This window comes from Barbatula barbatula, assembly GCF_947034865.1.
Source record: "Barbatula barbatula genome assembly, chromosome: 24".
In the NCBI taxonomy this organism is placed as follows: Eukaryota; Metazoa; Chordata; class Actinopteri; order Cypriniformes; family Nemacheilidae; genus Barbatula; species Barbatula barbatula.
Window position 1 is genome coordinate 208,978 of NC_136787.1, and position 26,153 is coordinate 235,130.

The 26,153-nt window shown below is 49.2% G+C and overlaps 1 pseudogene across 1 annotated transcript; it reads left to right on the plus strand.

The window, feature by feature from the left end:
* LOC306890006 (plasma membrane calcium-transporting ATPase 1-like) lies at positions 1-26,153 on the plus strand (annotated as a pseudogene). Its single transcript has 3 exons — positions 1-375; positions 23,787-25,672; positions 25,781-26,153. The product of its transcript is annotated as a plasma membrane calcium-transporting ATPase 1-like (transcript).

Below are 26,153 nucleotides of genomic sequence, written 5' to 3' on the forward strand. Positions count from 1 at the left end.
ATGGAGGTTTTGTCCCTGAAGAAGTTTTTGCCGCTGATGGAGGTTTTGGCCCTGAAGAAGTTTTTGCCGCTGATGGAGGTTTTGGCCCTGAAGAAGTTTTTGCCGCTGATGGAGGTTTTGGCCGTGAAGAAGTTTTTGCCGCTGATGGAGGTTTTGGCCCTGAAGAAGTTTTTTCCGCTGAAGGAGGTTTTGGCCGTGAAGAAGTTTTTGCCGCTGATGGAGGTTTTGGCCCTGAAGAAGTTTTTTCCGCTGAAGGAGGTTTTGGCCGTGAAGAAGTTTTTGCCGCTGATGGAGGTTTTGTCCCTGAAGAAGTTTTTGCAGCTGATGGAGGTTTTGGCATTGGTGAAGCTTTTGGAGCTGATGGAACTTTTGTGGGTGGGAGAACTTTCTTCTTTTTTTGGGGTGGGGACTCTTCAGGCTCATCATCTGATGAATAGGTTTTTTTCTGATAGTAAAAGCAGTATATTTTACAAAGCAAAGTAGACCATAAAAATAACTTGCTTATCAAATTTGACTGAATTCTTGTTCTGGACTCAAAAGTGAATAGATTCCTTTGGGTTGTTTATTATATGTTAAAAACTGTTTCCGTCCTAAAGTGGTCTTCATCTCCAACCCTAATTAAACATGCGTGCGTGTGTGCATGTAAACGGTCATCATTTATTTAACCATGTTCCCAAAGATTTTTTTCTTCAAAGGAACCAAGTCTACATTTAATATAATGGATTTGAATCCGCAGAAGACGCGGAATGTGAGACACTCCTCAACAATAAAAGTTTGACCGAATGCATGATGATGGTGTCATATAGTGTTGTCTTCTGTCAAATTATGCAGATATTATCTTCTGCAATCTCAAACAATTACAAGCTGCTGCATGTTTTCTGGAGTTTGCTTGATTTTGCATTAAATTAAACGACCTTCCTACTATCTTACCATAATTTTTTTTACCATCAAGTTAAAAAGCTCAAAAACAGCAGTACATATTTTTTCATAGTATCTAAAGTAAATACAGCTTTTGACAACTTACTTGGGAATTCTTTTTCCTCTAGGTGTTTCTGGTTCAGAATTGATGTCATGTCAAGTCAGCTTTATTTATATAGCGCTTTTTACAATTTTCATTGTTACAAAGCAGCTGTACAAGAAAACATTGACTATAAGTAAAACATATAAGGTTATGGAAGTCAAAACACAGGTCAAATATCAGACACACAATAAATTCCTATATGCAGAGTTAATTAAATAAGACTATCAAATTCTAGCAGCCCCCCCGGCCAGGCAAACAGTGCAGAACAGTATGAAAACGGTGGCGAGGAACCCAAAACTCCATTGGAGGAGAAAAAAAACCTCCAAGGGAAACCAGGACTAACCAGGGGATTCAAGTTCCCTTCTGGCAAAAACTGCTGCCTCTGCACAAGCTCGACAGTGCTGCACAACAAGGCAAAATAAAAAACAAAGTTAGATTTAAAATTATCATTAATAATCTAATAGCGACTGAAGTTTTGTAGAGTCGCCACGTCCTTCGTCCAGCATTTGTCAGGTCTGGGAATGGATTGCGCCCTGCCCACTCCCGTAACCTTGGACTGCATCCTGTCCGCTCCGGTAACCTTGGACTGCATCCTGCCCGCTCTGGAAACCTTGGAACAATGAGACAATACTGGCTGAGAGTAGAGTACTGTTCTGAACTCTTTGATGCAACAAATGCATCAGTTGTTATTGGAAGTGTCCCTGGTTCCGGTTGATCTAACTAGTGCAGCCTAGATCTTGGAAATATATATATTATGATAGTGTAGTGTATGCAAGATTAAAAAGATGCGTCTTTAGTCTAGATTTAAACTGACAGAGTGTGTCTGCCTCCCGGACAGTGCAGGGAAGACTGTTCCAAAGTTTAGGCCATAGACAGGAAAAGGATCTGCCGCCTGCACTTGATTTTGAAATTCTAGGTATTACCAACTGACCTGACACCTGAGAGCGTAGTGCACGTGATGGACTATAATACGATAGAAGTTCTCTCAAGTAGTGAGGAGCTAAACCATGCAGGGCTTTATAGGTAATAAGCAAGATTTTAAAGTTTATGCGATTTATAGGTAACCAGTGCAAGGTTGACAGAACCGGGCTAATATGCTCATACTTTTTTGTACTCGTAAGAACTCGAGCTACCGCATTTTGGACCAGTTGGAGTTTTTGTAATAGGCCTGCAGGGCAACCACCTAACAGTGCATTACAGTAATCTAGTCTTGATGTCATAAAGGCATGTATAAGCTTCTCTGCATCTGATGGTGACAGCATATGACGTAGTTTAGATATATTTTTAAGATGGAAAAACGCAATCTTACAGGTGTTGGCGACCTGGTTCTCAAATGACAGAGTACTATCGAATATAAAGCCAAGATTCTTAGCTAAAGATGAGGGTTTTATGGAAGATCCATCAATAGTTAAGCAGTATTCTTGGTTGATTACGTAGGGCGGTTTTCGGTCCGATAAGTAACACTTCAGTTTTGTCCGAGTTCAGTAATAAAAAATTGCTACTCATCCACTTTTTTATATCGACTATGCATTCCACTATTCGATGGAATTGTTGTGTTTCATGAGGCTTCGAGGAAATATAAAGTTGCGTATCATCAGCATAACAGTGAAAGCTAACTCCGTGTCGCTTTATTATATCTCCTAGAGGTAACTTGTATAATGCGAAGAGCATAGGCCCTAGTACTGAGCCCTGTGGTACACCGTACTGGACTTGGGATTTGCGTGATACTTCATTGTTTATTTTTACATATTGGAAACGGTCGCATAAATAAGATCTAAGCCATTTCAAAGCTATTTCCTTAATACCGACATCATTTTCAAGTCTATGTAGGAGCATGCTGTGGTCAATGGTGTCGAATGCAGCACTAAGATCTAGCAGCACCAATAAGGAGATACAACCTCGGTCAGACGCCATAAGCAGATCATTTGTAACTCTAATCAGAGCAGTCTCTGTACTGTGATGTGCTCTAAATCCAGACTGGAAATCTTCATTAATCTCATTCCTTTGGAGGAAGGAACATATTTGAGTTGAGACTACTTTTTCCAGAACTTTAGATGAGAAAGGTAGGTTCGAAATAGGTCTATAGTTAACTAGTTCTCCAGGATCCAGATGGGGTTTTTTGACAAGGGGCCTTATAACAGCCACCTTATATGCTTTAGGCACATGTCCTAATGTCAGAGATGAGTTAATAATGCTAAGTAGAGGATCTATAATTTCTGGGAGCATCTCTTTCAGTAGATTTGTAGGTATAGGGTCTAGCATGCATGTAGTCGATTTAGATGATCTAATGATTTTCGATAGTTCATCGTGATCTATAGTAGAAAATAAACATAATTTCTCCTTAGGGGTGCTGTAGTTAGTCGTTTGTTCAGCGGGCTTCACTTCTGGTTGCATAGTTATAATTTTTTCTCTAATATCTTGGATTTTATTTGTGAAATAGTTCATAAAATCATCACTGCTATGCTGGTATACAGCATCAGAAGTCGCTGACGATTTATTTTTGGTTAATTTAGCCACTGTATCAAATAAAAACCTAGGGTTATTTTGGTTTTCTTCTATTAATGATGAAATGTAGGCGGATCGAGACGTTTTTAGGGCTTTCCTGTATTTTTTTGTACTATCCTTCCAGGCAGTACGAAATACCTCTAATTTAGTTTTCTTAAAGTTGCGCTCCATTTTTCGTGCCGCTTTCTTTAGAGCCTGAGTGAGTTCATTTTTCCACGGTGTCGGTCTGTCATTTTTAATCTTCTTTAAGCGCAGAGGAGCAACTATGTCTAGCGTTTCCGAGAAGGTGGCATTAATTTTTTCAATGGTAAAATCAAGATCTTCAACGTTATTACTCGTGCTAGAGATTTGAGACAATTCAGGCAAATTATCAAGAAACGCACCTTTTGTAGTCGAAGTTATTGTTCTACAATATTTATAACTTGGAGTTTGATTTGCCACCATTGGGTATTGAAGCCAGCATGATACCAGATAGTGATCCGAAATGTCTTCGCTCTGCTGAAGGATTTTAACATCGTCCACGTTTATACCGTAAGACAAAATTAAATCTAAAGTATGATTACGAAGGTGAGTGGATCCTGACACATGTTGTCTAACACTCATGGAGTTAAGAGTGTCTTTAAAAGCCATTCCTAAAGCATCTGTATCATTATCTACATGAATGTTAAAGTCCCCAACAACAAGGACTCTGTCTGCAGACAGTACTGTTCTGATAAGAACCCACCAAATTCTTTAATAAAATCTGTGTGGTGCCCTGGAGGCCTATATACAATAGCCAGAATAAATGTTTTGTCCTTAGTATTAGGTATTGATGCATCAAGTACCATGACTTCAAAAGAATTGTATTTAGGATTAGACTTCTGGGAAATGCTAAAAGAGTTACGGTAAAGTGCAGCAACACCTCCCCCTCTGCCTTTTAGGCGAGGCTCGTGTTTATAATGATAATCTTGGGGGACAGACTCATTTAACGCAATATAATCATCTGGCTTTAGCCACGTTTCTGTCAGACAGAGCATCTATTTTATGATCTGTTATCATATCGTTAATAAAAAGTGCTTTATTAGAGAGAGATCTAATATTTAGCAATCCGAGTCGTAACAGTTGATTATCTGTATTATGTTCATGTTTAGTTAGTTTAACGTTAATTAAATTACCTTTGAGAGGTTTACGCTTTATTTTATGTTTACTAATCCGGGGGACAGACACAGTCTCTATTTTATGATGTTTGGGAGAAAGTATTATCGCATGTTGTGTATTATGTGTGTTCTGCAACGTGAGACGGCAAGCAGACCGTTGGTTAAGCCATTCAGTCTGCTCCCTGACCTGGGCCCCAGTGAGTCAAGTTTTAGCATTAAGACTATGTGCCATATTTCTAGAGAGTAGAGAAGCTCCAGCCCAGGAGGGGTGGAGACCATCTCTTTTCAACAGGTCAGGTCTGCCATCAAAACTCTTCCAGTTATTTATAAAAACAATATCATTCTGCAGGCACCACTCAGACAACCAGCCATTTAGATATGATAATCTGCTATGTATCTCATCACCACGGTAAGCAGGGAGGGGGCCAGAGAATATTACAGTGTCTGACATCGTGCTTGAGAGCTCACACACCTCTTTAATATTATCTTTCGTGATCTCCGATTGACGGAGTCGAACATCATTTGTGCCGACGTGAATAACAATCTTACTGAATTTACGATTAGCCTTTGCCAGCACATTTAAATTTGACTTGATGTCAGGCGCTCTGGCTCCCGGTAAACATTTGACTATGGTGGCTGGTGCCTCTATGTTAACGTTCCGAACAATAGAATCACCAATAACTAGGGCACTTTCAGCAGGTTTCTCAGTCGGTGCGTCACTAAGCGGGGCAAACCTGTTCGAGACTGTAACAAGCGGGAATCCAGTGTGCCTGTATCTTTCTCTATTGCTGTTCTATCACATGATAGAAAGTCTAAGGCCTTCAATAGCCATACAGCAAACCAAACTAATCTGGTGCCCATTGCACATCAAACCAAGATTGCTATGGGGCCAAAAAGCAAGACTGTTAAGTTAGCACTTTTAAACATCCGCTCACTTAAAAATAAATTACTTCTAGTCAACGACTTAATAACCACATACAACCTGGATTTTATGTTTTAAATGAAACCTGGCTAGAAGACAGCTGCAGTGCAACAGTCCTCAATGAAGCATCCCCTCCTAACTTTACTTTTATGAGTGTCTCCAGATCAGTTAGGAATTACCCATCTTTTGAATATCTGGGTATTGTGTTAAAAGGTGCTCCTTGCATTTTACTTATCACTATTTACAATTCTCCAAAATTCTCTTCATCCTTTGCATATCTGCTGACTCTGTTGATTTTCTCCTTGATTCTTTTAACTCGAAGGTTAAGTGTAATTGATGATATTGCTCCTGTGAAAGTCAGGAAGAGTGGTTGACAAAAAACACCTTGGAGAAACTCAACAGCAGTGCAAAATATGAAAAGACAATGCAGAGAAGCAGAGCGCCTGTGGCGGAAGACAAAACTTGTAGTCCATTATAAAATCTACAAAGACACCATCCGTGCTTTCAATATGGAACTAGGCAAAGCTAGGCAGACTTTCTTCTCAAATATTATAAACAGCAACTTAAACAACACCCGGACTCTTTTCGCTACTGTAGACAGACTGACAAACCCCCCAAGCCAGATTCCCAGTGAAATGCTCTCAGACAGCAAGTGCTGTGAGTTTGCTTCTTTCTTCTCTGATAAAATCAATAATATTAGAAAGGTGATCAGCACATCCTTGAGTTGCGCTGGGGTCAGACAGATCACACCACAACCTGAGAAAGTAGTTACAATGTCTGATTTTGAAGAAATTGATGGCAAAAATTTGAAAGAAACCGTTCAACCCCTTAAAACGTCAACCTGTGCCCCTTGACGCACTTCCCACATTTTTTCTCAAAAGTGTGTTAAACTGTTTAGAAGCAGATCTCCTAGAAGTAATAAATGCCTCACTTTTCTCTGGAAGTTTCCCAAACTCCCTGAAAACTGCTGTTGTCAAACCCCTCCTGAAAAAGAGCAATCTGGATTAGACCATATTAAACAACTATAGACCGATCTCAAATCTTCCCTTCATAGGTAAGATAATTGAAAAAGTTGTCTTCAACCTGCTGAACAAATTCTTAAGCTCAAACGGATACTTAGCAATTTTCAATCTGGGTTCCGCCCGCATCACAGCACAGAGACAGCACTCATTAAGATAATAAACGATATTCGCTTAAATACTGATTCTGTCAAATTATCGGTGCTGGTTCTACTCGACCTCTGTGCTGCATTTGACACTGTCGATCACAACATACTTCTAGACAGGCTGGAAAACTGGGTGGGGCTTTGTGAGGGACCGGACGGTCAATGTAAACAACTCACGAGTCCCACTTCTTCCTATTCGGGATCTTACTCTGTTTCCTCTAGGTAACAAGGCAACATGTTGTAGACCCAACGTTGTGTTGATTAAAGAAAACTCGGAGAACCGACTTCACCAGACAATGGAGACTTTTAATCGTGCCTCCTGATTAACTCATCACCCCCTCTTAAAAAGGGAATAGAAGAGCTCATTATAACAAAAGGGGAAACAAATAATCAATTCCAACATAACAAATAACATTACACTTTAAAACAAATCTCTAATAATGACAAATAATCTCAAATTCACAAATCAGCTCATGGATATAGAAACAAATAGAGGAGACAATTAACAAGTCCATTTCAGGTTCTCCCCACGTCTCAGCTACAGATGGTACGTCCAGGCGGAACCAACAATCGGATAAATCTCCATTCCCGCACGGACTCCAATCCTTTACCGGACCGGAATCTCTCCCGCAGATGCCTCGCCATTCCAGCAACCTGTCACGGCTCACGTGCCGGACGAGACAGACGCGGATCCAGGAGTACAAAACGGGTAACTTTTAATAACTCAAACAGACATGTACACGTAAGACAAGACATTCAATAACCGACAATGGGAAAACAGAAACACAGAGTATAAATAGTCTTTGGTGATGAAACTGATGGCTGGCAGGTGCGGGAAAAAAATGTGATTACAAATGACGGACAATTGCAGGATAGAGAAATGAAGTCCATGGGGAAAAACAGGCAGGGAAACGGACGGGAGTGTTTAAGTACACCCCCCTCCCCAAAGGCGCGTCCACGCGCCAACGAAACACCAGGGAGGGGGGGTGGGCAGCTGAGAGACTCGTGCGGGACATACAAACTAGGACGGGACAGGGAGTCTCTCAGCTGGCTTGGGCTTGGGCTCGGGCTGTGGGTCAGGAAGGCTTGGGCTCGGGCTGTGGGTCCGGAGGCTTGGGCTCGGGCTGAGGGTCCGGAGGCTTGGGCTCGGGCTGAGGGTCCGGAGGCTTGGCCCGGGCTGAGGGTCCGGAGGCTTGGGTTCGGGCTGAGGGTCCGGAGGCTTGGGTTCTGGGCTATCCGGGGCCATGGAAAGACTGGTGGGTGCCGGGCTCCCCGGATAGGCAATGTGCACCCCCCCAAAAAACATTTGGGTTGGCCCCTGGGGTTCCTTGGGCTCTGGAGAGAGCTCAGAGACGGGTACGGAGGCCTGGTGAGGCACGGGTACGGAGGCCTGGTGAGGCTCGGGCACGGGTACGGAGGCCTGGTGAGGCTCGGGCACGGGTACGGAGGCCTGGTGAGGCTCGGGCACGGGTACGGAGGCCTGGTGAGGCTCGGGCACGGGTACGGAGGCCTGGTGAGGCTCGGAGACGGGCACGGAGGCCTGGTGAGGCTCGGAGACGGGCACGGAGGCCTGGTGAGGCTCGGAGACGGGCACGGAGGCCTGGTGAGGCTCGGAGACGGGCACGGAGGCCTGGTGAGGCTCGGAGACGGGCACGGAGGCCTGGTGAGGCTCGGAGACGGTCACGGAGGCCTGGTGAGGCTCGGAGACGGGCACGGAGGCCTGGTGAGGCTCGGAGACGGGCACGGAGGCCTGGTGAGGCTCGGAGACGGGCACGGAGGCCTGGTCAGGCTCGGAGACGGGCACGGAGGCCTGGTGAGGCTCGGAGACGGGCACGGAGGCCTGGTGAGGCTCGGAGACGGGCACGGAGGCCTGGTGAGCCTCGGAGACGGGCACGGAGGCCTGGTGAGGCTGGGGCGCTGGCACGGGTGTGCATTGGGGCGCTGGCACGGGTGTGCATCGGGGCGCTGGCACGGGTGTGCATCGGGGCGCTGGCACGGGTGTGCATCGTGACGCTGGCACGGGTGTGCATCTGGGCGCTGGCACGGGTGTGCATCGGGGCACTGGCACGGGTGTGCATCGGGGCACTGGCACGGGTGTGCATCGGGGCGCTGGCACGGGAGTGCTTCGGGGCGCTGGCACGGGAGTGCTTCGGGGCGCTGGCTCAGAACACCAGAGGGGACCCAACTCTCGGAGTGCCTCTGATGCAATCAGGACCGGTAGCTGTGCCTGGGAAGGCCGGGGATTTTGACCCTCTTGGCCTTCCATATTCCGCTGCTGCGGAATCTCGGGATCGCACTCGCGCTGCTTGCGCTGTTGTGCCCGCCGACGTGGCTGGCGCCGACGGGACTTCGTGGAGGAGTGGAGCGCGGTTCCGGAGTGAGTCGGAACGACCCCCACGCGGATGACCGGTACCGGACGCGAACCGCTCAAGCCACAGTCCAGCTCCCCAACGCGGTTCACGGATTCCTCCCCCGGGAGAACCTGACTGATCATCTCCTCCAGGGGAAGGTCGTCCGCGTACGGGAGTAGAACGCCGGCGAGCATGTCGTCGTCCAGACCGGTCAAAAACATACTGTTAAGTGTGGGATCGTCCCAACCCACCCGGTAACACACCCCAAGGAATTCCTCCACGAACCTCTCCAGTGGCCGTCCATCTTGCCGAAGACCCACCAGCTCGTCCACTGGAGAGATGTAGATGTAATCCATTGGGGGGTCGGTTATTCTGTCACGGCTCACGTGCCGGACGAGACAGACGCGGATCCAGGAGTACAAAACGGATAACTTTTAATAACTCAAACAGACATGTACATGTAAGACAAGACATTCAATAACCGACAATGGGAAAACAGAAACACAGAGTATAAATAGTCTTTGGTGATGAAACTGATGGCTGGCAGGTGCGGGAAACGATGTGATTACAAATGACGGACAGGTGCAGGATCGAGAAATGAAGTCCATGGGGAAAAACAGGCAGGGAAACGGACGGGAGTGTTACACAACCCACACAAAGAAATATGGTTTAATAAAAAGGTAAGCAAGATCATATATTAACTCATTTGTATATGACTGCATAAATTAAAGAAAACTAAATTACTGCTGTCCTGTGTGGTTATTGTAAATAATACTTTAAACTATCAAGTATACAAACAACGTGTCTTAACCAAATGTAACATGTGGGTGTGTTTGAACGTAAGAGAAGTGCATGGATATCTGCGAGCAGATGTAAAATGTATATATATATATATATATATATATATGTGTGCTCGAATACCCATACTTGTGCGGCTGATCTCTCAGTCCGTCACAGGCTTTCTGGGATAGTCCTAAAATGGTTCAGGTCATACTTCGAAGCGAGAGGTTATTATGCGAGTATAGGTGACCATAAGTCTGAGTGGACATCCGTGACATGCGGAGTCCCTCAAGGCTCAATTGTTGCACCTCTCCTATTCAACCAGACTCAACACATTTGTTTAACTTTGCATTTAATGAAGGTGCACTGTGACTCTGACCGTCCGACTGTTTGTACTGTACTTTATTTTATTTTCTATTCTAAACGGTTTCAGTTTAGTTTTTTACTATTCTAAATTCAGTTCCCTTTCGAGGGAACTCTACACTGCGTCAATGTTGACACTTTGGGGAACGCCAGCAGCGTGACGCATCTGAATACGTTGTGTGAAACTAATCTCGCGACTTATCGTCGCGCCGCGATTTATCGTCGCGCCGCGATTTATCGTCGCGCCGCGATGACGTCACTATGACGTCACGAGTGACGCGCGGCACCGGAAGGTATAAATAGGAAGCGGACGCAATGCAAATCAGCTTCTGCCATTTCAGCAAAGCGCTCTGTGTGTGTGAAGTTTATTGTCTGTTTGTTTACGACGTTGTCTAGATTGTTTATTGAAAACTTTATTAGAAATGAGTAGACATAAGACCTTTAAGCCATGTGTTTCCCCTTGTCCTCGTTTTATTACGGGTGGGGATACACATGAACTCTGTGTTGAGTGTTTGGGATTTGAGCATGCTAAGGCAGCTCTTAAGGGGGATCCCTGTGAACATTGTTTGTGGCTATCACTAAAAACACTCAACTCTCGTGCTGCTTTGTTTGATGAGTCAGGCAAAATTCGCCAGCCTCACGGATCGGGACCCGCTACTGCCGAGGCAGCGCGGCGTCTCCGTTCGTGGGGCTCGCAGATGGATGTTTATGAGGGTGTTGAGACGGCTTCGGCCTTTTCTCAACCCCCCAGTTCCATTGCCTCTGGAAGGGATACGGGAGCCCGCATGGCGGCTTCTCCCGCCCCATCCAGAAGCCCAACGCACTGCTCTAGCTCTGAGGAGTTAGAGAGTGTTGGTTTTCATGCACGGGACATAGATGAGCCCAATGAAATTCCCCTTTCCCCTGGGTATGAGGAGCTGTTAGAGGTTGTTGGCCGGGCGGTAGCCAGACTTGGCATTGACTGGCCCACAGAGCAACAAGAAGTTTTGTCTGTCAGTAAATTGGATGAAAGATTCTTGGAAAAACGGGTACAACCTCAGCGTCGGGGGTTGCCTTTTTTCCCCGATTTACACTCAGAGGTGTCCAAATCGTGGAAAAAACCATACTCTTCTCGCATTTCTTCCACATCCACGAATTTTTCGAATGTGTTAGGGGCTAGAGATAAGGGGTATGGCATGATGCCAAGGGTAGAAGATACGTTGGCCGTGTATCTTTCACCAGATTCGGCATCATCTTTGAAATCCCCGACATTGCCCTCCAAACCATGTAGAGTGACATCTAATTTGGTAGGCAAGGCATATATGGCTTCAGGTCGGGCTGGATCATGCCTACACACCATGGGTCTATTGCAGGCATACCAGGCCGACTTGCTGGGGGATATTAAAGAGGGCGAGGTAATAGATCCAAGTCTGCTCAACGAGTTGAGAACAGCAGCAGATCTTACTCTTCGGGCCACTAAGGAGACAGCCCAAGCTGTTGGGCGCTCCATGTCAGCACTGGTAGCCACAGAGAGACACCTGTGGGTAAATCTGTCAGGCATTAAGGAGAGAGATAAAACTGTGCTGCTTGATGCACCTCTCTCCTCGGAAGGCCTCTTTGGTGGTGCAGTCGAGACAGTTGTTGACCGTTTCCAGGAGACAAAACGCCAGGCTGCTGCGTTTCATAAGTATTTACCTCTCCGCTCTTATCCCCAGGGGTCTGCAGTCCAAGGACAGCCCCAGCCATCTACAAGCTCCTCATATAGGCAGCAGCAGAAACAGAGTGTAGCTACTCGAACCCCCCCTCAGAGAGCTTGGGGGTCGAGGCAGCAACCTCCTAAACCTGCTAGGCAGGCAAAGCCGGATCTGAGGACAGTCATCGTCTCAAACCGGAAGGCTGCTGCAAAGAGGTCCTGATGGGTTTTCAGGACATCCGAGGGCGGCTCCTCTTGGAGGACTGAAAAGTTCGATCCTTCCAAGAAGTCCTCAGAAAATCTTTACGTTAACCCGCCGTCCAAGACGTTTCGGGGCACGTTAGTTTCTATTACATGGAATCATCAGAGTCTACCCGAAGATGATGTAGACCTAGTGAATCTGCAAATAAAATCAACAGTCCGACCATTCCCTGCCGGTCAGCCGCTTCAGGGCATCGGGCTTCACACAACCGACATCAATGTCGAGAGGTTGACCCCTTAGCATACCTTTCTCCACGAGTGGAGAAAGCTTTACAAATTCTAATGGGGTAGTAGAAGGGTAAGAGCTGTCTCTCTTGGTGAAAGGGGCCATAGAATATGTTCCCCCCCATGAGAGTCAGATCGGCTTTAAACAGCCGGTACTTCACAGTCGGAAGAAGGATGGAGGGCTGAGGCCCATTTTTATATCTGAGAAATCTCAACAAATCTGAAGAGATACAAGCTCAAGATACTCACTGTCCCTATTATTGTGGCCGGAATCAGATCAGAAGACTGGTTAACCACAATAGTGCTGAAATTTGCATACTTCCACACTCTTATCCTTCCTCAATATCGGAAGTTTCTCAGGTTTGCTTTCGGGGGCAAAGCTTACCTATATCGAGTTCTTCCATACGGCCTTGTTCTTTCCTCACGCACCTTTACAAAATGCATGGATTCAGCCCTTGCTCCATTGAGACTTCAAGGGATCCATATACTAAATTACATAGACAACTGGTTAATATTAGTTCAGTTTCACAATATGGCGATTCGACATTGAGATCTCGTTCTCGACCATATGAAGCATGGGGGGTTACGGCTCAATGCCAAAAAGAGCAACAAAACTCCTCACTAGAGGTAGTATAGGATTCGGTCACGATGCAGGCACGATTGTCCCCTGCACGTGTCGAATAGATCCTGACAGCGGTGTCCAGGATCAAGTAAGGTCATGCTTACACTGTCAAGCATTTCTGTGAATTTTTTGGTCTAATGGCGGCAGCGTCCAACGTGATTCCTTTGGCCTCCTGCACATGAGATCTTTACAGTGGTGGCTAAAAGGCAAAAGGTTTTCCTCGAGAGGTAACCCGTTCTGTATGATCAGGTTAACGCGCAGATGCCTTCGTTTCCTGGTTATATGGAATAATCCTTGGTTTCTCAATCAAGGGTTGAAATTGGAGTGCAGCATCACCAACTGCACAAATATTGCCTGGAGATTAGCTGTACTACAAGTACTGAGGTACTTCCTCCCAGTCCTTAGAGGCCATCATGTTCTTATCAACAGAATACGACAGTTCTCTTACATAAATCTTCAAGGGGACCTGAGTCTACGCCCTCTCTGCAGACTGGAGCACAAGGTTCTCCTATGGGCCCAGGAGAAGTTTACATCGCTCAGGGCAGTGTACATCCCTGGAGTCCAGAATGTGGGAGCAGACAAGCTGTCAAGGCAGGGGCTGAGGCCCGGGGGAGAGGAGAAGCTTTCCCTCCGATCGCTCTGCTCCCAGGACTTCTAGAAAGAGTCCGACATACATTAAAGTGTATATGGCAGCTATCTCTGCCTGTCACCCCCTATACCCGAGGGTTCTCTGGGGAGACATCCCTTAGCTGTTCGGTTCCTGCATGGAACCATGAGGATGAGGCCTTCATCTCAGGTGAAAGTTCCTGCTCTAGACTGTGATTCTAGAAGGGCTTTCCCAGATGCATTTTAAGGCCATTGAGTCTAGCTGGGACATTCATTTATACCTCAAGCTAGCCTGTCTGGTAGTCATTACCTCTCTTTGGAGGGTAGGCGACCTTCAAGCTTTATCAGCTTCTCAATCATGTTTGGAGTTAGCTCCAGGCTTTTCATCCTCCACCTCAAGATAGCGGATAACCGAAGGTAATATTTGTCATGCCCTGTCTGGGCGTTAGAAGAATATGTGCGCAGGTCTTCTGTATGACGAAATTCTAGCCGACTGTTGGTCTGTTTTGGACCTCGTAACAGAGGTCAACCAACCTCTAAGCAGCCCATTTGTAAATGGATGGTAGAGGCAATTTCTTTAGCTTACGAGGTGCGTGGAATACCTTCACCTCTGCTAGTAAGGGCACATTCAACTCGGAGTATGGCTTCCTCGCGGGCCCTTCTGTCGGGCGTCTATGCAGGATGTTTATATGGTACTACAAACTGGACCTCTTTTCTTTACCTGGAACCCAGGCACTTTTGTCCTGAGATGTGCGTGGACACCTTCACACTTGGACAGACACAATACATTATGGCGTAGTGGGCATTTCGTTCCCCAAAGTGTCAACATTGACGCAGTGTAGAGTTCCCTCGAAAGGGAACGTCTCAGGTTACGACTGTAACCGTAGTTCCCTGAGACAGGGAACGAGACACTGCGTCGTTGTGCCATAACTCCCTGTGCCTGGAGCATTTGCTTCAATAATTTTTGCAGAAGCTGATTTGCATTGCGTCCGCTTCCTATTTATACCTTCCGGTGCCGCGCGTCACTCGTGACGTCATAGTGACGTCATCGCGGCGCGACGATAAGTCGCGAGATTAGTTTCACACAACGTATTCAGATGCGTCACGCTGCTGGCGTTCCCCAAAGTGTCAACATTGACGCAGTGTCTCGTTCCCTGTCTCAGGGAACTACGGTTACAGTCGTAACCTGAGACGTTTTGTATCTTAGTTTTGTTAGTGCTTTCCCCCATTGTGGGTGCTTTGGTTTTGTTATGTTTATTAAAGTCTTGTTAACCCCTTCACCGCTGCCTGCAATTGGGTTCTTCCCTGACAGATCTTGACACATCTGTATATTTGTACCGTGTCATCATACATTACTTCTAGATAGGGTTAGGAGTAAACAGTGCAATCAGAGTAAACAGCTGATAACTGGATCTCTAAACAACAGATTATAAATGTGACGGGTGTAATGAGGTAACGACTTTCGCTCATTCTCTTTAATGCTTTATTGAATCGAGCGATGCATGAATCGCATAATTTGTGCTTTGACTCAACAGAACATTGCTGTTTATGCAGCAGTTTAAGTCAAAATATACGTAAGATATACTTTTCTTATTATAATTTGTTTAAGTCTTTATTTATTTGAGTCTTTATTTGTTTATTCATGTTATTATGTCAAATATAAAATTTCAATAAAGAAATAATTTTGTTTGGTATCATATTGATGGATCAATCTGTGTTTGACATTGTAGATCCTACAGATCTAAGCTTTTGTAAAGAAAGTGCAAATTTAATGTTTCACAACATTGTTATTAGGAAACTTTGAGATGGAGACCACTGGAAATCCATATCTACTACCCCATTTCCGGAAAATCTGGGACACTTTGTAAAATGTAACTAAAAATAAAAAGCAATGACTATCGAATTGACCTTTGACACAAAGATGTCTCATGCAAACATTTGATAATGTGAATTTCGTGGGTTTAGAGATTTGTAAATCATTGCATTCTGGTTTTATTTACATTTGCAGTGTTCCGACCTTTCTGAAAATACAATTGTCCAACAAATGGAATCAAATATGTCTGTTAGATCAATGTCAATGTTAATGGTGGTGTGTGTTGGATCAGTGTGAGGTAGCCTTAACGTTGTAAAGCAAAGAACTGGATTCAGTTGTATGTAAGCCAAACTGAATTTATCATGATCAAAAATAGTAAATTAGGATCTGTTCACTTCACAGGTGGAGAATGACGAGACAGAAGACAGGTGTGCACAGGAGTCCAGTCTACAAACAGATTAAAATTGTATTGTCCTAATAATATATGTTTTAATGTTTTTCTTTTAAATTGTTGATACATGTTTAATAAATAAATACGTTTTATATACGTGAGGCAGTTTTCAATTGACGTACTCACATTGTCCCAATCAAAGTAAAGCCTGGTTTGATTTAGAGATGTAACAGTGTGACATTTTGAGATCATGATGATTGTGAACAGCATTATTACGGTTATCAATAGAGCTGAACATGGAAACTGGAATCAATGCTTTTGTTTAGGTACACCAGCCGCTCAGCAGCACGTCAGTTTATTGTCCCTGAAGCAGCTCTATGCCTTGCCTCGCTTTTTTACGTTAGCCTACTTGAGAAGTTTTGGTGTTTTCTTGAAGAATGAGCCAGTTCCGAATAGTGATCATCTTGGTATCAAAGCGAGACACATATCTGTTCTTTAAAGGGAGTTGATTTGAATATGCTCTTAACTTTACAAGAGCTTGTAACTCAAATCAACCAATCATAAACATCCGCAAAATATTAAGACACTGACCCTATTAACAGGAAACAAAACAATATAGGCAGCATAACAGCCCACCATTACGAGTACTCGGCAACATGAGAATCATGTAATAAACATAAAATATATTGAAAATACAAACTTGGATTAATATTGATACTTTCTTCGTCATTGAAACACGACAGTGCACAACAATTCAATCATTACAAAGAGAGTTATCCGTGCAATACTGCAATACTTGGGCACACTGCTTTTGCTTATGGACACACTGAGCACGCCCGCTCTCGTCTGATCTCGGAAGCCAAGCAGGGTTGTGCCTGGTCAGTACTTAGATGGGAGACCACCTGGGAATACCAGGTGCAGTAATTTGGTGAGGCCATGGAGAAGGACAATCGACTGGCCTCGAAGAGATTCTGGCAAACCGCCCGGCACCTCAGGAGAGGGAAACGTCTCGGTTACGTATGTAACCTCCGTTCCCTGATGGAGGGAACGAGACGTTGTGTCGACAGAATGGGGTTTGACTTGAGAACCTACCTTCTCTGACTGACTTGAACAGGCCAATGAAAATTGGCGAATTAAATTTGCATGCCGGGCTCCGCCCCCGGATATCCGGGTATAAAAGGGAGCCGGCGTGCCGCATTCATTCACCTTTTGTGCTGAGGAGCCTGAGGATCTTGCCCTGACTGCTGCAGCGGGCGGCCAACGTTGTGGCATGAAGGACACAACGTCTCGTTCCCTCCATCAGGGAACGGAGGTTACATACGTAACCGAGACGTTCCCTTTCTGTCGGTCTCTCGACGTTGTGTCGACAGAATGGGGTTCCTCGGAAAACGCCACAGCGCTGTGCCGCGTCACAATTCCTCGCGAAGCGACGTTGACTGGCCTGGGCGTGTCAAACGTGGGCGCTAGCATGAATTGCAACCTTCCAGTGGAAGGGAAGGGGTCCAGAGCTTACCTACAAGATGGGAGCCCCTTCCTCCGGACGTCACGGACGGCGGCCTAGTTCTCTTAACAGCGAGAAGCCGCCCGGCACCGTAAGGCCACTGGGAAGCGTCATTCCCCCCTGGGGGAACGCGCTACGGAGACCACTTCCTACCGCAGGGAGGAGTTTAGTGGAGACCCACACACGGTCTCACCAGATAGGGGAGAGCACGTGGGAACATGCAGACACGAGAGGGTGTCGTGAGCAGGTGAAGTACACCTGGGAGAGGTCATGGGCCATCAATTGAGAGCCATACATGAGAAGACAACAGACGGAACCGCGGAGTGCTTAGTGATGGATGGAATGCCTACTCTTCGCCCACGTGGGGGAAGAGGGGAGGCTGGATAGCACCACGTCTCACCTGTGGAGGGGTGCTATGGCAGGCGTATGCCCACCGGCTGCCGGACTTACCTGGCGGTGTCTCGTAAGACTCTGGCAGATACCGGTTCCACGCGGAGGCTGTAGAACCTCGCGAAGGTGCTGGGCGTAGCCCAACCCGCAGCTCTACATTTGTCTGCCAGAGGGGCGCCCTGCGCCAGTGCCCACGAGGAGGCCACACCCCTGGTGGAGTGTGCCCTCACTGCAAGCGGGCACGGGAGATCCTGCGATCGTTAAGCCATAGTGATGGCGTCCACGATCCGGTGCGCCAACCTCTGTTTGGAGACAGCCCTCCCCTTGTGCTGACCTCCCAAAACAGACAAAAAAGCTGCTCAGAGCTCCTGAAGCTCTGCGTGCGGTCCAAGCAGAGGCGCAGTGCGCACACTGGACACAACACGGAAGGGGTTGGGTCTTCCTCACCAGAAGGGAGCGCCTGCAGGTTCACATTTTACATTTACATTTAGTCATTTAGCAGACGCTTTTATCCAAAGCGACTTACAGATGAGGAAACATTGGAAGCAATTATAACGACATAAGCAACGAAAATACATAAGTGCATCAAACTAGTCCATTAAAGCCTAGCACAGTATAAAAGCTAAGAACAAGGTGGTGAAGCTAAGGTTCACCACCTGGTCCCGAAAGGGAGTGGTGGGAACTTCGGGCACGTAGCCAGGCCGGGGTCTCAGGATAACGTGAGATTGACCAGGCCCGAACTCTAGGCAATCCGTGGCCACGAAAAATGCATGTAGGTCCCCTACCCTCTTGGCGAGCGCCGCTAGGAGAGCCGTCTTCATCGAGAGACGAGAAAGAGGGGGGTTCGAAGGGGGGCCTCTGGAGGCCCGCCAGGACCACATTGGGGTCCCAAGAGGGAACGGAGCGCGGACGGGCCGGTTTCAGCCTTCTCGCGCCCCTCAGGAACCCAATGACCAGGTCGTGCTGTCCCAGAGACTTCCCACTAACTGGTTCGTGATGAGCGGCAATTGCGGCTACACACACTTTCAGCGTGGAAGGGGAGAGATTGTTCTCAAGTCTCGACTGCAGGAAGGACAGCACGCTCCCGATCGAGCATATCCGTGGGTCTTCTCCACGAGAAGAGCACCAGGACGAGAAGAGGCGCCACTTAAAAGCGTATAACCGCCTCGTGGCCGGGGCCCTAGCCTGAACAATGGTCTCTACCACCGCTGGGGATAGACCACTCAGGATCTCCTCGTCCCGTCCAGGGGCCAGACATGGAGGTTCCAGAGGTCTGGTCTCGGATGCGACAACGTGCCCTTCCCCTGAGAAAGAAGGTCCTTCGTCAGGGGAATCTGCCAGGGGGGAGTTGTCGTCAGGAGCATTAGCTCCGAGAACCGAGTCCGGTTGGGCCAGTAAGGCGCAACTAGTAGCACTTGATGCTCCTCTTCCCTGACCTTGCACAGGACGTGTGCAATGAGGCTCACTGGGGGGAAGGCGTACTTCCGCTTGTCCCGCGGCCAGCTGTGCGCCAAGGCATCCGTGCCGAGGGGGGCCTCGGTCAGGGAGTACCAAAGCGGGCAATGGGTGGTGTCCAGGGAGGCGAACAGGTCCACCTGTGCCTGCCCGAACTGCACCCAAATGAGCTGGACTGCGCGGGGGTGGAGCCGCCACTCTCCACGGGGCGTCGACTGACGAGAGAGCGCATCGGCTGTCTGGTTCAGGTCGCCCGGGATGTGAGTGGCTAACAGGGACTTCGTCACCTGCTGGCTCCACAGGAGGAGGCGTCGGGCGAGTTGCGATAGCTGCCGTGAACGAATACCACCCTGTCGGTTGATATACACCACAGCAGTCGTGCTGTCCGACCGGACCAGCACGTGCTTGTCCTGCACGAGGGGAAGGAACCTCCTCAGTGCAAGCAGCACCGCCAACAACTCTAGGCGATTGATATGCCAGCGCAGGCGGGGGCCCGTCCAGAGACCCGACACTGCGTGCCCGTTGCACAGAGCACCCCAACCCTGCAGGGAGGCGTCGGTCGTCACCACGACGCGCCTCGAAACCTGCCCAAGAGGGACCCCTGTCCGCAAAAAGGTCATTGAAGACCATGGGGTTAGGGTGCGCCGGCAGAAGGGCGTGATCGGGACGCGCCTGCTGCCGGTGTGCCACGCACTCCAAGGAACTCTGCTCTGTAGCCAGTGCTGTAGCGGTCTCATGTGCATCAACCCGAGGGGGACCACCCCCGCCGAGGACGCCATGTGTCCCAGGAGCCTCTGAAAACGTTTCAGGGGGACCGCTGGCTGCTGCCTGAAGCTCCTCAGGCAGGTCAGCACCGACTGGGCACGCTCGGAAGAAAGACGTGCCATCATGGAGACAGAGTCGAGTTCCATACCGAGGAAAAGGATGCTCTGCACAGGGGAGAGCTTGCTCTTCTCTCGGTTCACCTGTAACCCCAAATGGTCTAGGTGCCGGAGCACCAGGTCCCTGTGTGTACACAACAGATCTCGTGAGTGCGCCAAGATGAGCCAGTCGTCGAGATAGTTGAGTATGCGCACCCCCTGCTCCCTGAGGGGAGTGAGGGCGGCCTCCACGACCTTCGTAAAGACTCGAGGAGACAGGGACAGACCAAATGGGAGGACGCGGTACTGATATGCCTGTCCCTCGAAAGCGAACCGTAGGAACGGCCGGTGACGAGGGAGGATGGACACATGGAAGTACGCGTCCTTCAGGTCGATCGCCATGAACCAATCCTGACGCCTGACGGATGTCAGAATGCGCTTCTGCATTAGCATCCTGAACGGCAGCTTGTGTAGGTGCTTGTTCAGGGTACGCAGGTCCAAGATGGGGCGCAACCCGCCACTTTTCTTGGGGACAATGAAATACGGGCTGTAAAACCCGGAGTACATCTCGGCCAGAGGGACGAGCTCGATCGCCCCCTTCGCCAGAAGGGTAGCGACCTCGGCCCGAAGCACGGGAGCATCTACTCCCACTGATGTGAAGAGGATGCCCCGAAACTTGGGTGGGCGCCTGGCGAACTGAATCGCATAGCCGAGACGGATCGTTCTCTCTTGCCACCGTGCTGGTCTGGGAAGAGCCAACCAGGCTCCCAGGGACCGAGACAGGGGGACCAAAGGTCTGATTCATTGCCCCCGTGGGGGGTGGTTCGATGGCTGGCAGTACGGCTCCCTCGCCGTGGGGGGAACCCCGGGGAGGAGAGCGGCTCTGCCGAGGTGCCTGTCGGGCGACATCGCGGCATACCGCACCGTCTGACTGAGGGTGCTGGTGGCCACTGAGAGTTATACCCAAGCGTGTGTCTCGCCGGAACACAACATGGGGTTGCCGAGCACCGTCCTGCGGAGGGTGAGAGCGGCTGTGAGAAAGACCCAGGGAGAGAGAAAGCTCTTTCTGCGAGAATGTGGGAGCCAGGCCCTGAAAAGGGCCCGGCTGGTGTTGCTGGGACGGGGCAGGCACCGTCCGACCCTCTAGCGATGTAGCAATGTAGTTGCCAGGGTCGGGCCCGGTGACTCGATCTCCCTGGGTTCACCCCGTCAGGAACGCTTCTGCTTCCGCGGAGGTTGGTGACGGGATGGTGCTCTCCTCGACGACGTCCTTCTCCGGGAGGCCCCCTGTGCAGGGGGCGCTGGAGCCAGAGTCTGAGTCGGCGAGGGGCGGGGCTGCTGGGGAGCAGACGCCGCGCGGGACCTCGACGGACGATAGGCGGCCGGGTCGCGGCGGGGCAGGATGTGTTTTATCACCTCCGTCTGCTTCTTTACAGTCGAGAACTGCTGGGAGAAGTCCTCGACCATATCACCAAACAGCCCACCCTGCGCGATGGGAGCGTTGAGAAAGCGAACCTTCTCAGCGTCCCGCATCTGCGCAAGGTTCAACCAGAGGTGTCTCTCCTGGACCACTAATGTGGACATCGTACGACCCAGGGCTCGCGCAGTCACCTTTGTCGCCCGGAGAGCGAGGTCAGTGGCGGTGCGGAGTTCCTGCATAATCCCTGGGTCGGACTTTCCCTCGTGCAACTCCTTCAACGCCTTGGCCTGATGGACCTGCAGGATGGCCATAGCGTGAAGAGCCGAGGCAGCTTGACCCGCAGCGTTGTAAACCTTCGACACCAGCGATGCCGAAAACTTACAAGCCTTGGAAGGGAGCCTTGGTCGATCTCTCCAGGTGGCAGCTGTCTGCGGGCACAGGTGCACCGCGACTGCATGTTCCACCTGAGGGATGTCGACGTAGCCCTTAGCTGCCCCGTCATCGAGGGAAGTCAGGGCGACCGAGCTAGTCTGACGTGCACGCGCCGAAAAGGGGGCGTTCCAGGTCCGACTGAGCTCCTCATGCACCTCCGGGAAGAATGGTACCGGCGCCGACCATGGCTTAGAGTCACGGCCGGTCCCCAGATACCACGTGTCCAACCGCGAGCGTTGGGGAAGAGGCGGTGCGGTGCACTGCAGCCCAATACTCGCGGCGGCCCGGGAAAGCATGGTTGACATCTCAACGTCCGCTTCGTCCTGAGCTCGACCCCCCGGAGGGGGAAGCTCTAAGGACTCGTCGGGGTCGGATGCCAAGAGGTCGCCCTCCGATGCTGCGAGCGACATCTCATCGTCGTCGTCACGCCCCGTGTCCGAGTACGTGACGGAGGAACAATGCGGCGTACCGCCTTTTCCGGGACGGTCAGACGAGCGAGGCGGGCGTGAACGGTCCGCGAGCCGATGGCTGACGGATTGAGGCTCACGGTAATTCCCCGATCACCCTCGGTGCTCGCCGAAGCGGACGGCAGGGCTGATGCCACTGCTGCCGCAGCACGGGAAGCACTCGAGGTGGCGGCTGATTCTCGGAAGAACGCAGCTACCCGTGAACGCAACGTCTGAATTACCATCCGCCCGCAGTGCGGGCAAGATGTATCCACAAACGCTGCCTCAGCGTGCTGGAGTCCCAGACACACGAGGCAGACATCGTGTCCGTCCCCTTCCTCGATGAGTGCGCCGCACCCACGAGCACAGCGGGACATGCCGCGCTGGAAAAAACTCTAAGCCCTGAAAAGGGCTCGCTCTTTAGAGAGATGCCTTGGAGGTTGCCGAGACTCCCAGGGGAAGTCACAGGAACAGGGACAGTCCGCTGCACCACGTCGTAAGACCAGCAACACGTAGATATTTTCTGCGAAGTCGTCAGCATGAGATGCGAAGGCTCCGAAGAACAAAAGGTGAATGAATGCGGCACGCCGGCTCCCTTTTATACCCGGATATCCGGTGGCGGAGCCCGGCATGCAAATTTCATTCGCCAATTTTCATTGGCCTGTTCAAGTCAGTCAGAGAAGGTAGGTTCTCAAGTCAAACCCCATTCTGTCGACACAACGTCGAGAGACCGACAGAAAGGGAACAGTGCCCTACCAACGCTGTTTACAGTGGAGATGGGCAGCTGTTGACCTTAACTGGGGATGTCGTTGAACGGTGGAAGGAGTACTTTGAGGATCTCCTCAATCCTGCCGTCACGTCTTCCATTGAGGAAGCAGAGGCTGAGGGCTCAGAGGTGGACTCGTCCATCACCCAAGCCGAAGTCACTGAGGTAGTCAAGAAACTCCTCGGTGGCAAGGCACCGGGGTTGGATGAGATTCGCCCTGAGTACCTCAAGTCTCTGGATGTTGTGGGGCTGTCTTGGCTGACACGCCCCTGCAGCATTGCGTGGCGGTCGGGAACAGTGCCTCTGGGATGGCAGACCGGGGTGTTGGACTCTCTTTTTAAGAAGGGGGACCGGAGGGTGTGTTCCAACTACAGGGGGATCACACTTCTCAGCCTCCCCGGGAAAGTCTATGCCAGAGTACTGGAGAAGAGAATACGGCCGATAGTAGATCCTTGGATTCAGGAGGAACAGTGTGGTTTTCATCCAGGCCATGGAACCCTGGACCAGCTCAACACCCTCTACAGGGTGCTGGAGGGTTCATGGGAGTTTGCCCTACCAATCCACATGTGTTTTGTGGATTTGGAGAAGGCATTCGACTGTGTCCCTTGCGGCGTCCTGTGTAGGGGGGCAACGACCTCAAAATAGATTAGAGCTCTCTAACTGGAGAGTCTGACCATGTGAAGAAACTGCTGGAAAAAGATCCAATGCTGCTATCAGGAACTCATGTCATGGAGGGTTCTGGAAAAATGGTGGTCACTGTTGTAGGAGTCAATTCCCAAACTGGAATCATCTTCACGTTACTGGGAATGGAAGATGATGATGATGAGGGACTCCCACTGGCCGTAACCATCTCGCTGGCTTATTCTGTCAAAAAAATGATGAAAGATTACAATTTGGTGAGGCATCTAGACGCATATGAAACCATGGGCAATGCAACAGCCGTCTGTTCGGATAAGACGGGGACTCTGACCATGAACAGAAGGAAAGTTGTCCAGGTCCATGACAAGCACTACAGGAAGGTCCCTGAACCCGATGTCATTTCTGCCAACATAACGGACCTACTCATTCTGGGCATCAGTGTCAACTGCGCTTATACCACCAAAATCATGTCCCCTGAAAAGGAAGGAGGCCTAAATCGTCAGGGGGGTAACAAAACCAAATGTTCATTGCTGGGCTTAACCTTGGATCTGAAAAAAGACTATCAAGCAATTCGCAATGAAATCCCTGAAGAGAAACTTTACAAAGTCTACACCTTCAACTCCGTCAGGAAATCCATGAGCACTGTGCTAAAGAACGCTGACGGAAGCTTCCGGATGTTCAGCAAAGGAGCCTCAGAAATTCTGCTGAAGAAGTGTTTTAAAATCCTGACCGCTACGGGCGAGGCAAAGGTTATTCGTCCCAGGGATAGAGACGACATGGTGATGAGAGTGATCGAACCCATGGCTTCAGAGGGCTTGAGGACCATCTGTCTGGCTTAAAGGGACTTCCCTGCCTCGGAAGAGGAACCAGACTGGGATAACGAGAGTGAAATTCTTAGCAGGCTCACATGAATTTGCGTGGTGGGCATTGAAGACCCTGTCAGACCTGAGGTTCCTGATGCCATTAAAAAATGCCAGCATTCTTGTATCACGGTCCGCATGGTCACCGGGGACAACCTCAACACTGCCCCCGCTATAGCAACTAAATGTGGCATCCTGCAGCTGGGGGATGACTTCCTCTGCATTGAGGGCAAAGAGTTTAACCGTCGGATCCGTAATGAAAAGGGAGAGATCGAACAGGAACGAATTGACAAGATATGGCCGAAAATCAGAGTCCTGGCAAGATCTTCACCTACAGATAAACATACATTAGTGAAAGGTATTATTGACAGCACTGTCTTGGAGCAAAGGCAAGTTGTGGCGGTGACAGGGGATGGTACTAATGATGGCCCCGCCCTAAAAAAAGCAGATGTCGGGTTTGCCATGGGCATCGCCGGCACAGATGTGGCTAAAGAAGCCTCGGACATCATCCTTACCGACGACAACTTCAGCAGCATCGTGAAGGCAGTCATGTGGGGGAGGAACATGTATGACAGCATTTCAAAATTCCTTCAGTTCCAGCTCACCTTCAATGTGGTGGCTGTGATCGTGGCCTTTACTGGAGCTTGCATCACACAGGATTCTCCTTTGAAAGCCGTACAGATGTTATAGGTGAATCTCATTATGGATACGTTTGCTTCTTTGGCCTTGGCCACCGAACCCCCCACTGAATCTCTTCTGCTGAGGAAGCCTTATGGCCGCAATAAGCCCCTCATCTCGAGAACGATGATGAAGATAATATTGGGTCACGGTGTCTACCAGCTCACTATCATCTTTACTCTCCTCTTTGCCGGTGAGAAGATAATCGACATAGACATCTTCTACATGCTCCCCCATCTGAGCACTACACTATCGTATTTAACACTTTTGTATTGATGCAGCTGTTTAATGAAATCAACGCATGGAAGACCCACGGAGAACGCAATGTTTTCGAAGGCATTTTCAACAACTTGATCTTCTGTAGCATCGTCTTTGGGACTTTTATTATTCAGTTTGTGATTGTATAGTTTGGAGGAAAACCATTTAGCTGCGTTTGGCTTAACGTTGAACAATTGCTGTGGTGTACCTTCTTGGGCTTTGGGTCTCTACTTTGGGGACAGGTCATCTCCACCATCCCCACGAGCCGGCAAAAGTTCTTGAAGACGGCGGATCACGGAACGCAAAAAGAAGAAATCCCAGACGATGAGCTGGAATACCAGGACAAAATAGACCACGCCGAGCGAGAGCTCCACAGGGGACAGATCCTCTGGTTCAGAGGCCTCAACCGCATACAGACTCAGATCCGAGTGGTGAATGCGTTCCGCAGCTCGCTGTCACCCTATGAGGGCTTGGAAAAGCCAGAGTCCCGCAGCTTCATCCATAACTTTATGACCCACCCGGAGTTCCGGATAGAGAGACTCGGAGCCTCACATCCCCCTCATCGATGACACGGACGCAGAGGACGACGCCCCCACTAAGAGAAATGCTTCCTGA